General features: G+C 41.8%; 1 protein-coding gene across 5 annotated transcripts in view; it reads left to right on the top strand.

Annotated features, from left to right (window-relative positions):
* Window positions 1-15590, top strand: part of ERC2 (ELKS/RAB6-interacting/CAST family member 2) — an 865290-nt gene extending 849700 nt beyond the window's left edge. For all 5 annotated transcript variants that reach the window (XM_079933813.1, XM_079933814.1, XM_079933812.1 and 2 more), the window contains one exon: window positions 15311-15590. The gene's annotated coding sequence lies outside the window, so the exon portion shown is untranslated. The remainder of the gene's footprint in view (window positions 1-15310) is intronic.
* The last annotated feature ends 2967 nt before the right edge of the window (window positions 15591-18557 follow it).

Here is an 18557-nt window from a genome sequence, read left to right as displayed (position 1 = left end):
TTATATAAAAATTTCAAATAATTCAAAAGTCTTTGCAAAAGAATTCCACCGTCCAGAAATACTAACATTTTGATGAACTGTGTGTCTTCCTAGTTCTTTTTCTTTTTCTTTTTCTTTTTTTTTTTTTTTTTTGCGGTACGCGGGCCTCTCACTGTTGTGGCCTCTCCCGTTGCGGAGCAACAGGCTCCGGACGCGCAGGCTCAGCGGCCATGGCTCACGGGCCCAGCCGCGCCGCGGCATGTGGGATCTTCCCGGACCGGGGCACGAACCCGTGTCCCCTGCATTGGCAGGCGGACTCTCAACCACTGCGCCACCAGGGAAGCCCCCTAGTTCTTTTTCTATGTCAAGCCTCTGGGGAAAAAAAAAAGAATGAAATCATACTGTACATGTTTTTATAACTTGCTTTTTGAACTTAATGTTGTAGGTTGGACACCTTTTCACACTAACAGATGTATACCTATATACATATATATATATATATATATATATATATATATATACACACACACACACAGCATCCTTTTTCTAGCTGCAGAGTATAGAATTTTTGCATTATTTAACCAGTCCTTAATGATGAGAATGTAGTTCTTTTTAAATATTTCCTATTGGAATGCTATAGCTCCTTGTGCTTCACCTTTATGCACTTGTCCAATAATTTCTTTAGAATGAATTCCTAAAAGGAAAGTTGCACGTTCGTATTGATAAATATCGTGAAGTGACCTCCCAGAGAGGTTATGCCCATTCACCTTTCTTTTATGTCTTGAATGGCACTACCTCCCTGTATTGCCTCCAAGTCTTTTGGTTTTGTTTTACTTTGCTTTTCCAATTTAATTCCAATTTGTACAGAGTTCTCAGAATTCTTCTTCTGGGTGGTAGGGTACAAATGCACAAAAACAACTAAAATGCTAAACTCCAAAGTCAGTTCAGGGAGGGAGAGATAAAAAATGTCCTTGCAGAACTGACCAGTATGTTGATGAGCACACTCCATTCCTCCACCACCAGGGCCCATGTGGCTTCTCTCCTGTCATTACAGTCCCCTGAGTTGAATTTTAGAGGTTTCTGGATGAGTTGCCTTTCCCGTTTCTTTGTGAGAACAGTTTTCTTTATTGTAGGTAAAGATTTGTAGGCCTTAGTCAAAAACAGGGAAATGGCTGATGCTAGAAACAGGCAAGCGGCCCCACTTTCCTCGCCCTCGACCTCACAAGCACGTGAAACAAAGTTCAGTTAACGGGCTGATTTTTGCTGGGCATACGTTTTGAATCTGTGGCTTCTCGGCCATTGAGGGGTCTGAGGTTCGGGGCCCTTTTATCCTTTTATTGGTGAATTCACTGAAGTGTAGGCAGACAGAAAATGTTCAAGTGGCAGGCAGATAAACTTGTTAAATCCCTGGGAGTCTTTCCTTCCTTACTCAGGGAGTTTATCATCTTGGCGGAGTTAAAAGGCAATTAGGCCTGCAGGTCTTTGCTGGCTTGTTTATTGGCGTTTTACACATGGGTGTTGAAGAGACAGGGCCGCTTTAAACATTCCTATCCTGCTGGCCGGAGGGGAATGAGACCTCAGCTCAACTCTGAGTCTCCTTGAGAGAGAGCCTTGCCAAAAAGCTGGAGGAAAATCGTTTAAATATAGTACCTGTGCCCCAGGATGCTCATTGTTGGTGGAAAATTGCAGTCGGCTAGCTCCATGCTGTGTTACATTTCCTGGGAAATGGTTTTATGGAAGGGCGTTTGATGAAAAAGTTCATTCCTTTTGTAATTGTTAGCTGCCCCCATGGTGTTAGTTAAGGTAGAGACACACTGGAAATATTTCTTGCTCCAAATTTCTCGGGCCAGCTCATTCATGAGAAGGGAAGGCTGCCAGTTTGAAGTTGGGTGGGGGACAGGTTCCCACTAAGGCCCCTGGTCCTTCTGGTTCTCTGAGTCTCCCCAGGCAGGCTAATCCTGTGCAAAATTGTGAAGGAGGTAGGTCTTGGGTTTCTGCAACAATTTCTCCCTTTTCTCACACCCTCCCCTCCATCTGCCCGAAGCCTTTCACAGTCGTGTGTTAGTGAAGTAATAGACTCCTCATTCCCACCGTCAGGAAATTTGTATTTTTTTGAGAGTGAGCTGGGCACCCATCTCAATGGAACTGATGAGAATTTCCAGGGCTCAGTATACCACAGTGCTTAAAAACACAGGTTCAGGAGTCAGGCACCCCGAGTTCAACTTACGGCTCGATGACTAATTTTGTGGCTCAAATCCCCTTTAATCTCAGGGTTTTTTTTTTTCATCCGTAAAAGAAAAACAAAGAGAATCTCTACCATGATAGTTTGTTGAAAGAGTAAATAAAATAACATATGAAAAGTGCTTAGTATAGTGCCTGTCACATAAGAGTGTAATTAAAATATGCTTTGTTTATTTAACACACATATACGTGTGTAATATGTATATAGATATGTGTATTCTGTACACACAGACACACTAAGTTAAATGACAATTATATTTTTGGACAAAACCTGTAATACCTTGGCTATTTTTATTTTACCAATCTAGGGTGCTACTGAAATATAAAAACCTATCTGGATAAAATGAGAAAATCCTTGCTCACATCCAGAATACCTGGAATGTGAAGACTTCAGTTTCCACAACTGACTATTGTGCACAGCAGTCGTTGGAACTCCTTTCCTAAACGGCTGCTCCGTATCCAAATCTTGGTTATTTAAGAGTGAGGCACCCTGCCTTAATTTTCTCAGCTAAAGAAAACACAATAGATAACTGTAGGTTTTATTCCCAATCTGACCTTCCATGTTCTGAAACTAATTTGCCATAGTGTCTTGCCAGCGTCTGTGCAAGGACTTCCTCTTGCTCAGTAATGTGGTTCTGATTAAGGACATCCTATAAGGCCCAGGAGGATCGCCTGGGAAGGAAACTGGTCTGAGGTGCAAGTGAATTTCCATCCTCCAGTCAGATATATGATATTGAAGACCAGAAGGTAGATGGAGTTTATCGTTAGGAAGACTCAGAAAAAGAATTAAAGCAAATGGCTGACAAATTGGTTGTCTTTTACGCAAAAATGACAGGCAAGCTGGGCTCTTACCGAAAGAGGATATGCAGAGCCCTCAGGCCAAATGGCTCAGCAGTCAGCAGGCTTTTTGAAGTCTCTACTTGGATGCCACTGCTTTTAACAAGACCTCTGCTGAACTGCCTCCTCATAAACATGTGAAATCTTAAATTTTACCTAAAATATCTGAGATGTGAAAACTTAATTTTCCCCTAAAATATCTGAGTTTCAACACCTATAATAATTCATTCCTCTCTTTAGTGCATGTGATGTTAGGGTGAAATGCCTGTGTTATGTACAAACATAGTATGTTTTTTTCCTGTCTACACTTTTATGAATTGGGTCATAAATGCTAACGCTTGCTCTATTCCACGATGATGCTAGACCTTTCCCTAGAGCCCATTAGGCAGCAGCTCACCCCTGTGATAGCCAGGGGGTGACTGAGGAGCTCTGGAGGATCCCAGTTTGCTCTCCCTGGATTCACAGAGGTTCTGCACCCATGGAGGGAAGGACGAAAAGTGGTATGCAGTGAGCAATGGAGTTTGGAGAGCTCGGAGTTTCTTTACCAAATATCTAAGAATCTACTAATAGTTGTAACTCAAATGTGATTTTCTTGTTAATCTCTGTCAAACCATGAAATCCGATACGTTAGCCATGACTAAGCCGTGAAATTTGTCAACTTCGTCTGTGATTTACACAAGCTCTATTTAAAGAAGAAAAGTCTTAACACAAAGTGTGGAACATTACTTCCCAGCATGTTTTCCTCAGCTTGCCTCTAGTATCTTGTGACAACAAGTAAGAAGAGAGTGTATCTTTTGTGCTGTTTCAAGGACCAAGGATGGATAAGATAAAGCCCCAAACTAAATCATTTATTTTACTTTGAGATGATAAATATGAACATGGTAGATCTGCTTAGTAGATGTCAATAAGTGTTAAATAAGGTTCAAAAATAGTTTTATGGTTCATATCATTGGGCATGATAATAAACTTCCTTAAAGTGATAGATTCTTTGTTTTCAAGAGAAGATAAATGAGTAAAACCTGTATTTTTTTTTTTTTTTTTGAGTCACAAATTGCATAGTTAATCTCTTCAGTATAGTAGAGTGGCTATGGGTGTAGGCTCTGGAACTTGAAATCTCTTTTTGTCATTGGCTAGCTGGGTGACTTTGTATAAATCACTTAATTTTTTTTCCCTCAGTTTTCTCTTCTGAAAAATAAGACGGATAATACTGAGAAGTACTTTAGGAGGCTTGAAGGCATAAAAGAGATACTATCTCTAGTGCACAGAGCTGGGCACACATGTCCTTTATCCATGTGGGCTTCTGTTATACTTAGTATAACATTACCTAATGATATAATAGATCATGGGGTATCCTTGTTACCCAAAGGAAATTTGATTAAGTTCATGTACTTGGGAAAAGTATTTATTTTACCAAAGGAAAACTGGGCAGTGTTTGGATGTTCCATATGAAGAAAGGGAGAGCAGCACAAAGGAGGAAGAACGTGTTGCAGAACTAAAGAGTGGTGAGGGCCAGGGTGTCTTTCTCTCCTCTCCCTGCCAAATGCCTTTTTTCCCAGAACGCCTAGATCTTCCCCACTGTCTCCTGACCTCTGCTCTATAGAGTCAGAATCAGATAACCAGGTGACTCAGAACCTTGATGACTTTGGTGACTTATAGTCCAGTGGTTTTGAAAGTTGTTGTTGTTTTTTTTAAACACTAAATCTTGTGCAGTGCTCCAGGGTCTAAAATGACCCTTCTCAGATACCTTTCAGCTAGATCCCTGGGACATAAGCTGTGGAAACAGTGTTGGGCCAATCTGTTCATTTTACGGACAGTGACCCTCGAGTCCGTGGAGTTCAGGCGAGTTGCTCCAGTTCTCACCACTGCTGGCTGAGAGCAGCCTGGCCATGTCTTCCTGCCTTACCCAGTTCCTGTGCCATTACTCTGGCTTCCCTTCCTGCAGCAACAGGAGGAAGAGAAAAGCAAGGAGCGTAAGATTTCAGGATAGCTTTCGTCAACTTGCCTAGGCTCTTCCCGCATCCTTGGACCCTTGAGAGGTCCACGATCATTGTTATAGAATCTGTGAACCTCCCTTCCCCCTAGAAATTCTATGCAAAATATTGTATGTATCCATAAATTTTTCTGTGAAGAAGGTCTATAGCTTTTATCAGATTCTCTCAAAGGGGTTTATGACCTCAGAAGGGTTAAGAACAATTTCCTTATAATTTGTGCCTGTAAAAGTCACAATTCTAGTTGTGATTGTGAGTTGCAAGGTTAACAATTACGTCCAATTTCTTAACCTTTCAAAGCAAATGTGGCATATAAGCCTTTGAGTGCCAGGCTTGCTTGTAAAACAGCAGTTGGGTCCCGAGCTCGTCTGGTTGTTTGTGCAGCTTTAGTTTTCAGCATGAATCCTAGATGGAACTAGTTTCTAACCATCTTTGAACCTAGATGGTTCAAATTTGCTAATATAATGTATGTCTTTTTTCAATGCTTCAGAAAAGTACACTGATTTCTAGACCTGAACTTTGATTCACTTGCTTAGTTCTGCTTTGACCCTGGATTAAGGTTGTCAGATTTCACAAATAAAAATACAGTATACCTAGTTATATTTGAATTTAAGATAAACAATAAATAATTTTTTAGCAGAGCTTTTGAGAAGGGGAGGAAAAATGGGTCAGCTCTGCCGATATGCAAAGAGCCTTCTTTCAACCCTAGAACTTGTGTTGCAAAAATTAAAGGAAGTTTATTATAAACGAGCACAGGATCTTTTTGAAGGTGGTGGAAATGTTCTAACACTGGTTTATGGTGATGTCTGCACCACAAATAAAGTTATTCAAGATCCTTGAACTTTACACTGAAGAGGAATGAACTTGACAGCATGTAAATTACAGCTCAGAAAACTGTTGAAAAAAATTGCAGAATAGCTTTATAAAAACTGTTGTTTAATTTTGTATTCAGAGTTTCATACTAATTTGAGAAGATGATGAAAACCACAAATCCACTCCTCAGAATAAAGCATGAAAGTGCTTGCGCCGAATTTCGCATACGGTTTCTAGATCTGCTGAAGCTCATCTCTAGAAGCCAACTCCTGCCTTAACCCGAATTCCACACACTGTTAACATCCTTTTCTGGAACTTGGCAGTAAGGCTTCTCGGTGGCAAACGCAAGGACTTGCTGCTCTTACAAGTTCTGTTCAGTAATGACTGTGAGGGTGACCTGTGACACCTGCCACCCCAGTGAAGCTGTCTCTCCCCTACTTCATGCTGAGAAGGACACGGGGAGGGCAGTACTCGTCTTAGGGTGTGTGTAGAGCCCTGGATTTTGTGCTTTTAACAGCGGCACATGTCTGCTCAAGCAGACCCACGTTCTCACCGTGACTCACTTCTTCGGTGCAAACAAAATTTTCATGTGCCAGTGTGTGGACTCACTCAGGAGGCACTTCCATCGAAACACAGAAAACTCATCGTATGATTTTAACACCAGCTGGAACTGGGAAGTGGGCTCCTCTTCTCTTTTATCTCTGTTGATGTAGCCAGGTATTCTGAGGAACATAGGCAGGCCAGGGTGAATGATTTCAGTGGAAAGGGGGTGGGGTGGGGGGATGCTCATCCACAGGAAGACTGTGCCCTGAGATTCATTCTTTATGTATCAAGAGTAAAAGACCCGCTCCTCCGGATTTAATTACTAAATTTTACAAAGGACAGTTCTTTTTTTTTTGATTATATAATTATTATTTTAATGGAGAACTCACAACCAAATCTAAACTTATTAACATATAGATATGATTTATAAAATAAAAGGATATAGAGGAAACTATTTTGCCCATTCCCCAGCATATTCCTTTTTTTTTTTAACATCTTTATTGAGTATAATTGCTTTACAATAACAAAGTGAATCAGCTATATGTATACATGTATCCCCATATCTCTTCCCTCTTGCGTCTCCCTCCCTCCCACCCTACATATCCCACCCCTCTAGGTGGTCACAAAGCATCGAGCTGATCTCCCTCTGCTATGCGGCTCCTTCCCACTAGCTATCAGTTTTACATTTGGTAGTGTATATATGTCCGTGCCACTCTCTCACTTTGTCCCAGCTTACCCTTCCCCCTCCCCGCATCCCAAGTCCATTCTCTAGTAGGTCCTTGTGTTTATTCCCATCCTGCCCCTGGGTTCTTCATGACCATTTTTTTTTAGATTCCATATATATGTGTTAGCATATGGTATTTGTTTTCCTCTTTCTGACTTCACTCTGTATGACAGTCTCTAGGTCCATACACCTCACTACAAATAACTCAATTTCGTTTCTTTTTATGGTTCAGTAATATTCCATTGTACGTGTGCCGCATCTTCTTTATCCATTATCTGTGGATGGACACTTAGGTTGCTTCCATGTCCTGGCTATTGTAAATAGAGCTGCAATGAACGTTGTAGTACATGACTCTTTTTGAATTATGGTTTTCTCAGGGTATATGCCCAGTAGTGGGATTGCTGGGTTGTATGGTAGTTCTATTTTTAGTTTTTTAAGGAACCTCCATACTGTTCTCCATAGTGGCTGTATCAATTTACATTCCCACCAACAGTGCAAGAGGGTTCCCTTTTCTCCACACCCTCTCCAGCATTTATTGTCTGTAGACTTTTTGATGATGGCTGTTCTGACTGGTGTGAGATGATATCTCCATGTAGTTTTGATTTCCATTTCTCTAATGATTAGTCATGTTGAGCATCCTGTCATGTGTTTGTTGGCAATCTGTATATCTTCTTTGGAGAAATGTCTATTTAAGTCTTCTGCCCATTTTTGGATTGGGTTGTTTGTTTTTTTGATATTGAGCTGCATAAAGCTGCTTCTGAATTTTGGAGATTAATCCTTTGTCAGTTGCTTCATTTGCAAATATTTTCTCCTATTCTGAGGGTTGTCTTTTCATCTTGTTTATGGTTTCCTTTGCTGTGCAAAAGCTTTTTAAGTTTCATTAGGTCCCACTTGTTTATTTTTCTTTTTATTTCCATTTCTCTAGGAGGTGGGTCAAAAAGGATCTTGCTGTGATTTATGTCATAGAGTATTCTGCCTATGTTTTCCTCTAAGAGTTTAATAGTGTCTGGCCTTACATTTAGGTCTTTAATCCATTTTGAATTTATTTTTATGTATGGTGTTAGGGAGTGTTCTAATTTCATTCTTTTACATGTAGCTGTCCAGTTTTCCCAGCACCACTTATTGAAGAGGCTGTCTTTTCTCCATTGTATATTCTTGCCTCCTTTATCAAAGATAAGGTGACCATATGTGAGTGGGTTTATCTCCGGGCTTTCTATCCTGTTCCTTTGATCTATATTTCTGTTTTTGTGCCAGTACTATACTGTCTTGATGACTGTAGCTTTGTAGTATAGTCTGAAGTCAGGGAGCCTGATTCCTCCAGCTCCGTTTTTCTTTCTCAAGATTGCTTTGGCTATTCAGGGTCTTTCGTGTTTCCATACAAATTGTGAAATTTTTTGTTCTAGTTCTGTGAAAAATGCCATTGGTAATTTGATATGGATTGGATTGAATCTGTAGATTGCTTTGGGTAGTATAGTCATTTTCACAATGTTCATTCTTCCAATCCAAGAACATGGTATATCTCTCCATCTGCTTGTATCATCTTTCATTTCTTTCATTAGTGTCTTATAGTTTTCCACATACAGGTCTTTTGTCTCCTTAGGTAGGTTTATTCCTAGGTATTTTTATTCTTTTTGTTGCAGTGGTAAATGGGAATGTTTCCTTAATTTCTCTTTCAGATTTTTCATCATTAGTGCATAGGAATGCAAGAGATTTCTGTGCAGTAATTTTGTATCCTGCTACTTTACCAAATTCATTGATTAGCTCTAGTAGCTTTCTGGTAGCATCTTTAGGATTCTCTGTGTATAGTATCATGTCATCTGCAAACAGTGACACTTTTACTTCTTCTTTTCTGATTTGGATTCCTTTTGTTTCTTTTTCTTCTCTGATTGCTGTGGCTACAACTTCCAAAACTGTTGAATAATAGTGGTGAGAGTGGGCAACCTTGTCTTGTTCCTGATCTTAGTGGAAATGCTTTCAGTTTTTCACCACTGAGAATGATGTTGCCTGTGGGTTTGTTGTATATGGCCTTTATTATGTTGAGGTAAGTTTCCTCTATGCCTACTTTCTGGAGGGTTTTTATCATAATGGGTGTTGAATTTTGTCGAAAGCTTTTTCTGCATCTATTGAGTTGATCATATGGTTTTTCTCCTTCAGTCTATTAATATGGTTTATCACATTGATTGATTTGCATATATTGAAGAACCCTTGCATTCCTGGGATAAACCCCACTTGATCATAGTGTTTGATCCTTTTAATGTGCTGTTGGATTCTGTATGCTAGTATTTTGTTGAGGATTTTTGCATCTATGTTCACCAGAGATATTGACCTGTAGTTTTCTTTCTTTGTGACATCTTTGTTTGGTTTTGGTATCAGGGTGATGGTGGCCTCGTAGAATGAGTTTGGGATTGTTCCTCCCTCTGCTGTATTTTGGAAGAGTTTGAAAAGGATAGGTGTTAGCTCTTCTCTAAATGTTTGATAGAGTTTGCCTGTGAATCCATCTGGTCCTGGGCTTTTGTTTGTTGGAAGATTTCTAATCACAGTTTCAATTTCAGTGCTTGTGATTGATCTGTTTATATTTTCTATTTCTTCCTGGTTCAGTCTCAGAAGGCTGTGCCTTTCTAAGAATTTGTCCATTTCTTCCAGGTTGTCCGTTTTATTGGCATATAGTTGCTTGTAGTAATCTCTCATGATCCTTTGTATTTCTGCAGTGTCAGCTGTTACTTCTCCTTTTTCCGTTCTAATTCTGTTGATTTGAGTCAAAAGACAGTTCTTTATACAGCTCATAAAAGTCCCTGTGGACCTCTGCTAGACCCTCCAGACAACTACTTCTATTTTTCTATAATTGTTTATTCTAAATGTTACCTCTACCAAACAAAAAACCGTAAGCCTAAAAGAACAATGGGAGGAGGGCCAGGGCCCTTCAGAGATGCCTTTATTTTTACTCTTTCTCCATTTGAGACACTGTCACACCCTAGCAGTCAGATCTCACTGCTTGCAGGAGAGAAGTTAGGGGCAATAAGATGGGACAGCTGGATCGTGGTGATAGCTAGAGGGGAAGGCTGCCTGGGAACTGAGGAAGCAGTGGGGCCTCAGCTCTGATCATCTGAACTCCCCTAATACACCTCTCCATGCTCTGAGGCATTAGGACTTCTAGTGAGAGAAACTGCTAGAATCCGAACATTTTCATCCAGTTACACCCCAACAAAAGCCAGGCTTTACATGCAAACCAACCTGGTTCTTTTGAGTGACTTGATCAGAAGTCAGTACTTTGGGGCTTCCCTGGTGGTGCAGTGGTTGAGAATCCACCTGCCAGTGCAGGGGACACGAGTTCAAGCCCTGGTCCAGGAAGATCCCACATGACACAGAGCACCTAAGCCCGTGCACCACAACTACTGAGCCTGTGCTCTAGAGTCCGTGAGCCACACCTCTGAGCCTGTGAGCCACAACTACTGAAGCGTGCCTAGAGCCCGTGCTCTGCAGCAAGAGAAGCCACCTCAATTAGAAACCCGCACACCGCAATGAAGAGTAGCCCCCACTCACCACAACTAGCGAAATCCCACGCAAAGCAACGAAGACCCAACACAGCCAAAAATAAATAAATAAATAAATAAATTAATTAATTAATGAAAAAGCAGTCAGTACTGTGAGGTGTGCAGAAGTTTGTGCGTTAAAGCCTCACTGAAATCCCACTACTGTGGAATTCCCAGGCTGGTCTCAGCTACCTGCTAGTGTGAAGATACACAGTCAGCCCTCCATATCCGTGGGTTCCACATCTGCAGATTCAACGAACTGCAGATCAAAAATATTTGAAAAAAAAGTCCAGAAAGTTCCAAAAGCAAACCTTGAATTTGCCATGCTCCAGCAACTATTTACAGAGCATTTATCAATATGTTCTGTACAACTATTTACATAGCATTTACTTTGTATTAGGGGTAGAGATGATTTAAAGTATACTGGAAGATGTGCATAGGTTATATGCAAATACTCTGCCACTTTATATAAGGGACTTGGGCATCCATGGATTCTGATATCCACTAGATGTCCTGAAACCAATTCCCCAGAATACTGAGGGAATGTGACTAATTAACTCATTGAGAGGGCAAACCAATTCAACCTCTTTCTTCAAGGCTTCACAATGCATATTGCTTATATAATGAATTCTGTCTTCTCATTCAAGCAAGCCTGAAGGAAGGACCTCTGCCAACCCACTCTTATTTTGCTGACATGTGGAAGAGAGTAAATGCCTTTCTTTAAAAAATATTCTATTAATCCATCAGTCTTGCCTGTTTCAAGTGTCTTTGCCCACATTTGTCCAAATAAGTGAGGCTACCATTTTTGGCTTTTTCTCTACAGGGTGAGTTTCATTTCTGTTTGAAACCAGACTCTTCCACCTTTTGGGCTGAACCTGAATTCAAGAAACCCAGTAACAATCTTTAGGTTTCATTTTCTTTCCTGTGGAAATGAGAAGCCACGTGCCCACTTTGGAACTCACTGTATAGTCGCTCGTTCTTCACTTGTAATTTTCTCCTCCACATCCTTTTCCTCTCTCTGATCTTTAGGTAAAATTATTTCTGTTTGATATGCCTTTTCCCCACTTTGGTCCTTAGTGGGTCAGTTAGTCTTATGTGACTTCCTGGCCCTGAGAGAAGGCAGTATTGAGATCCTGGGTCTTTTTGTTTAGCCAGTTCTAAGGAGCATGGTGGTTCCTTCCCTCCTCCCACTTTAAGGAGAAAACATCATAATACTCAAAGATGCTGCAAGGAAAATCCAATAAATACCTCAGATGTTCTATTAAAGCAGTGGTTCTCAACCAGAGCTGATATTAGCCCCGACCCCTGGACCTTTGGCAGTGTCCCCTAGAGACATTTCTGGATGTCCAGTGTGGAACAGGGATGCGGCTGACATCTAGTAGGTAGAGGCCAGAGGACTCTGCTACACATCTTTTAGTGCATAGGCAGTTCCAACAACAAAGAATCATCTGGCCCCAAACTTGGAGAGTGCCAAGGTTGAAAATCCTGTGATAGAAGAATTCTTGCTCTTTTTTCTTTTCCCTCAAGGCCTGGGATAAGAGAAAAAAGAAAGGAAATGCTCCATTTTGATGAGTGTGTATGTCCTCAGTTCTTACATCCCACGCAGATCCAGGAATTGGAGAGCACAAGGATACCACTGAGCAGGGCAGAGTGCAAGGTCAAGGCAGGTCTTCTTGGCTCCAACAGCTGTCTCAACTCCAAGGAGAGACAACTTTGACCAGAGCAGAGGACCACAAAGTTATAAGGATGTTTAGTATGTGATAAAAATCATTTTGCAGGTTAAAGTGCTTCCTTCTGCCCGTAAAATGGTATGTTTTTAAATAACTCAAAAATAGGAGGCACTTCACTGTGCTGTGAGCAGGAGACAGGGCTGCTGCTCAGAGCCACAGTCAGTTACTTCCATCCTTGTCATCAAGCCTGTCCAAGCGGTAGGTGGTAGCACTCTTCATATGTTCCCCAGTGTACTGGTGACTCACTCCATGTTCTAAATGCCCCTACTGTCAACACAAAGGGATTCAAGGAGTTTCCTGGAGCCAGTGTATCTCTCTGTATCTCTTGGCTCCATTATCCCTCACTCCTTTGGTGGCAGCAAGATAGCTGCTCAACTGCCGGATGGTAGCTCCTCTCACATGAAAGCCCAAGAGTAAGGCTCTTTCCCAAGATTCTCAGTGTGTCTCACTGGCTTTGGTTGGGTCATGTGCTCACTCCTGAGCAAATGCTGTGGCTAGGAGAATGCTAGGAGCTGATTGGCTGAGGCCTAGGTTACTGCATACCCTGGAGCTGGAGTGGAGCCCCGTGTCATGCACGTGAGCTGCAAGTGGGGTGGATGTGTTTCCTCAAAGGGAAATTGGGGTAAGATAATGAAAATAGGAGGAATGGATGCCCAGGAGAATAAAGACGTGTGCGCGCGCGCATGTGCACACACATGCGCACGCACACACACACACACACACACACACTACTTGCTATTAACAGGCTTTGGATTCTGTGGTGGGAGTTATGCAGCTAGCCCGTTACCTTGCTGCATAACTTGAGATAACGTCAAACTCTCCCAGCCTCCCTTTTCTCCTCTGAAACATGGAAGTAACAACACTATTAGGGTGGTTATAAAAAATCAAGCAAGTATTTTGGGATATTGGAAGTGTTGTGCAAACAAGTGGCGGCGGTAGTGTTAGATGCATTTAGTTAGTGAATTTAGTTCAGCTTCTAGAGTCTAGAAGAATCTAGACCAGCTACAATCCACACAGCTGGTCCATGCAGGCCTTGGAAGCCAGTGTCTAAATTTATCCAATTGTCATTGTTGCAGGTCAGTTTGAAATCTTCTGAGGTCAATGATTGAGGTAATTGATCCACTTGCTGTGGATCTTGAAAAAGTCTCTGTTAAATGACATAATTGGTTTTAATTATATAATTACGGCACTTAAAGTGTGGGGGTGAAAGGTTACTATTATATTTAGAAGTGAGATCCCCAAATGAAGCAAGGGCGTGTAAGCCAGTGTTTCTTCGAATTTCTCTTTTTATTTTTTCAGAGGGAAGTCAGAGTAGGCTGGCCTTGGCCCTGGCCATTTTGGATGATTATCTTGAATGAGGTAGCGCTGGGGCTGCTCATGGCATCATAGGAACCTTTGTAAAGAGACGGAAAGGGCTTCCGTAAAGCCCTCATTGTGATCTGAAGTTAATGAGCAGTGGGAACTCAACTGTCAGCAATTGAATCTGATTGGGCAGGGTAATTATATGATTGCCTCGGGTGTTTGCACACGCACAGGGATATTTTTATTGGACAAAACCTAATTGCTTACTTACTTAGTGGAGCGAAAACCTAAACAAATTTGTGTTGTCATAGGTTAAAAAGACATCCTTTCTTTGTCTCTAAAATAGCTGCCTGCTCCTTTCGTTCTGTCTTCAATCAAGGATTTTGTTTGCAGGCCTTGAATTATATGACAATACGAAAATGTAAAGGAAAGCTACTTCGGACTGTGCATTTTGGTAAAACCGTGCTTATTGCCGTGTCTTAAACCATCCCCTACAATGGTCTCTTTCATAATGCACAGGCAGCTAGAACCTTGGGCAACACTCAAGCTACTGGGACTTTCACAAGTTTTATTTGTTGTTGTTTGTTTTGTTTTCCTGCGTGGGGGCCCCTGCAAGATTGGCTTCTTAAACTCTCTGGTTTTCCTCAGCTGCGTAAGGCAAGTGGGAGGTATCATGTCTGTGGTAGCCTTTTAGACATCAGAAACACCAAGGATAAGAGCAACAAAGCGAAGAGCCCCCTCTGTGATTTTCTGGGGACTTGGAGGAAAGGGAAGGGCAAAGCGAGAGAGCCAAAGGGAAGAAGCCTTGGGGCTCCCACTTTGGGGACGCCAAGTTGCAGTTGGGCCTCGTGTCGTTTCAGCTGTCCTGAGCGAGCTTGTTATCTCAGTTTACCTGTAATACTGGTGTGCGGAAAACAGATGGCTGCAATTGGGTCTATTCTGTAGCAGTTCAAGTCCACATTATTGTTTCACTTTCTTTCCTATCTTCTTATAGAACAAACTATTTTCTATGTTCTTTCCTTTCCTGGGATCCCACTTGGAAGAGTGTGAAACACAACTGGATTGTGGGGATTGGAGGAGCACCTTGTGATGAAAGCTGCCGACTCCAGATCTGGTGCCTTTGTTGCGTATAGGATTATGGCCTGGACAATGGCTGAGAACAAGGGACATTCAGCCCCTCAGACCAACCATGATTTCTCATCTCAGATTCGGACACATGCCGACATATCCCAGTCTTGTCTGGCTAACTCCATGGGTCCTCTAGGCTCAGCGTTAAATGTCACTTCTGGGAATCCTTCCTTGACCACCCACCTCCAGGCTGGGTTGACTGCCTTTGCTTTGTGCTCCACTGCACCCTCTAGGTTCCTTTACACACTGTCCTTTAATTGCTTGTCTCACTGTCCAGAATAGCCCATAAACTCCGTGAGGGCAGGGCTTGTGTTTATATTTGTCACTACTGTCTCCCCAGAGCCTGGCACAGTGCTTGATGAGTGTTCGGAATGACTGAATGGGGAAAGGAATGGTTGCTGGGTGTCCTAGGGAATCATGGTGTGTGCTGCCTGGGCTTCCCTACCCTTGCTGTTAATACCACTTTCTTGTTGCTTATAATTTTCATTGCCCCAGATGATCCAGCTCTGTCGGAGGCACGGAGGCACAGTCAAATCTCATGCTGTACATTGATCACCTGTCCAACCTTTGCCTAGAGTGGGAGCCCCCAGTTCCTTCAAGAGATCCAACTTTACGTGTCTGTAAAGAAGAAGAGGAGGAGGGAGACAGCGGGGAGGATCCGGTGGCAGTTTAACACCAGAGCAGGTCCCATGTTTACTTTTACCCTTTCGGAGGTGGGTAACTGCAAATGCCATGGGGAGTTGGGTTTTAGGGACTCTGAATATTGACCTTGGATTTGGGGGCTCATATGTACTTTATGTTTTGCTAGAGTGTAGGGGATGCTATTTTTGTGGTTAAATCATAGCCAGACTGTTCCATGAATTCCCACCAGCGTAGAACAAAGATCCAGGTTCATCATCCACATGAAGTAAATTGTCCATCGGCTTCCAGTTGTTTGTGTCTTGCTATGTGGATAGAGAGTACGGTTCATTCATTGGTTCCTATTTCATGACTATTTATCATTTGCTTTTCAAGGCCTTTGATTTTCAGCAGACTTTCTTGTTTTGAAACTCTGGCTTTTGATGTTTTGAATTCCTCCCTCCTTGGTCAACCTCTTAGACCATGAGTTCCCGAATAACTACTGAATAGATGAGATTTCATTTAGGACCACCCATCTGTGGTGGTCTAGTCCCAAACAGTCCTGGGGTATGTCTAACCAGCTTTTTCCCTAAGCAGAATGTGAATTTGTGACCCTGTAGACCTTAGGCAAAAGGGCTTCCTGTTGAACCCCTCAAGCCCCCAGCCATCCCTAAGTTTGTACTGCCTGTTGTTGGTTGGGCTATGATAACAGTTTCTGGATGGATGGATGTGTACACGTGGAAACTGCAGACTCACGTGTGGAGAGGCAAGGTAAACCCTCAGAGACCCTGGGTGCTTCCTGCGTAGCGGTCTGTGCCAACTATCCTAGGTCTGAAGTATATTGTCCCTCTGTTGGTTCTTTTTTTTTTTTTTAATTTCTATTGGAATATAGTTGATTTACAGTGTTGTGTTAGTTTCAGGTGTACAGCAAAGTGAATCAGTTATACATATACACATATCCACTCTTTTTTAGATTCTTTTCCCATATAAGTCATTACAGAGTACTGAGTAGAGTTCCCTGTGCTCTACAGTAGGTCTTTATTAGTTATCTATTTTATATACAATAGTGTGTATATGTCAATCCCAATCTCCCAATTTATCCTTCCCCCTCACCTTACCCCCCTGGTAACCATAGTTTGTTTTCTACATCTGTGACTCTATATCTGTTTTGTTAATAAGTTCATTTGTACCGTTCTTTTTGTTTCCACATATAAGCGATATCGTATGATATTTGTCTTTCTCTGTGACTTACTTTACTCAGTATGACAGTGTCTAGGTCCATCCATGTTGCTGAAAATGGCATTATTTTGTTCTTTTTGTGGCTGAATAATATTTCATTGTATATATGTATCATATCTGCTTTATCCATTCCTGTGTTGATGGGCATTTCGGTTGCTTGCATGTCTTGGCTATTGTAAATAGTGCTGCAATGAACATCGGGGTGCCTCTATCTTTTCACATTATGGTTTCCTCTGGGTATATGCCCAGGAGTGGGATTGCTGGATCACATGGTATTTCCTTTTTTTTTTTTTAAATAAATATATTATTTTTTTTATTTATGGCTACGTTGGGTCTTCGTTGCTGCACGCAGGCTTTCTGTTGTTGTGGCGAGGGGGGACTAGTCTTCGTTGCAGTGCGCGTGCTTCTCATTGCAGTGGCTTCTCTTGTTGCAGAGCACGGACTCTAGGCACACGGGCTCAGTAGTTGTGGCTTGTGGGCTCTAGAGCACAGGCTCAGTAGTTGTGGTGCACGGGCTTAGTTGCTCTGCAGCATGTGGGGTCTTCCTGGACCAGGGCTCGAACCTGTGTCCCCTGCATTGGCAGGCGGATTCTTAACCACTGTGCCACCAGGGAAGTCCCTGGATCATATGGTGTTTCTGTATTTAGTTTTTTATGGAACCTCCATACTGTTCTCCATAATGGTTATACCAATTTACATTCCCCCGAACAGTGTAGGAGGGTTCCCTTTTGTCCTCATCCTCTCCAGCATTTATTGTTTGTAGACTTTATGATCATGGCCATTCTAACTGGTGTGAGGTGGTACCTCACTGTAGTTTTGATTTGCATTTCTCTAATAATTAGCGACGTTGAGCATCTTTTCATGTGACTATTAGCCATCTGTATGTCTTCTTTGGAGAAATGTCTATTTAGATCTTCCACCCATTTTTTGATAGGGTTGTTTGATTTTTTGACATTGAGCTGCATGAGCTGTTTGTATATTTTGGAAATTAATCCCTTGCAGGTCTCATTGTTTGCGAATATTTGCTGCCTCTGTTGGTTCTGAGTCTCTACTCCTTTGCATTCTTCAGCTGCATATCTGCTTTGGCATAATAAGCACGTAAATTAGAAACTTTGGGGGTTGCTTCAAGAAAGAGAGTTTAAACGACCTCATCTCATAGTGTGTGTGTTCACCAGTGCTGTGTGCTTTGAACCAAACAGGGATGGGCCACGGTGAGCTGTATTTCTGCATCCAAGGAAAGTTTAGTTTAATTTTCAGTTTTGGAACAGCACCAACAGACGCCTCACCACCTCATATCCTTTCTGGATTGAGGCAGGTAATTACTGCCTACACAAATAAATCACATACTTTTGCAAAAAAAAAAAAATTCTTTGAATGACATTTGATTTATAATTAAACCTGGCAATGCAGTCCCTGAACAGTCTCATCTTGTCTAATCACAATGATCTATTTCCTTTCAGAGTACTTCTGCATGGAGGGGTTAGTCCTCTTGTTATCATCACATAATATGGGGACGGGAATAATTTAAGAAAAAGAAAAATTAGAATAAATGATTGCCGTTTTAGGTCAAAGTCACACCACTGATGGTTCCTATTTGTGTTTTTTAAAAAACATTTTTACGTCCCTTCATTGACTGATTTATTCTGCAAACAGATTTAAACACTGGCTTTCTGAGTGCCCTGTCTGTACCAGCAACCTCCTTCCCAGCATCACCTGGGAGCTTGTTAGAAATCCAGAGTCTCAGGCCCCACCCAGACCTACTGAATTAGAAACTCTGTAGGTGGGGTCCAGGACACTGGGTTTGAATGAACTTCCTGAAGATTCTGCTGCACACAAAAGTTTGAGAACTATTGGTTTAAAACTCCTGTGAATGCATGAGGTGAGG

Source organism: Stenella coeruleoalba (assembly GCF_951394435.1).
Source record: "Stenella coeruleoalba genome assembly, chromosome: 10".
In the NCBI taxonomy this organism is placed as follows: Eukaryota; Metazoa; Chordata; class Mammalia; order Artiodactyla; family Delphinidae; genus Stenella; species Stenella coeruleoalba.
The sequence above is the reverse complement of the archived record's forward strand: the minus strand, read 5'-3'. Positions and strand labels throughout refer to the sequence as shown.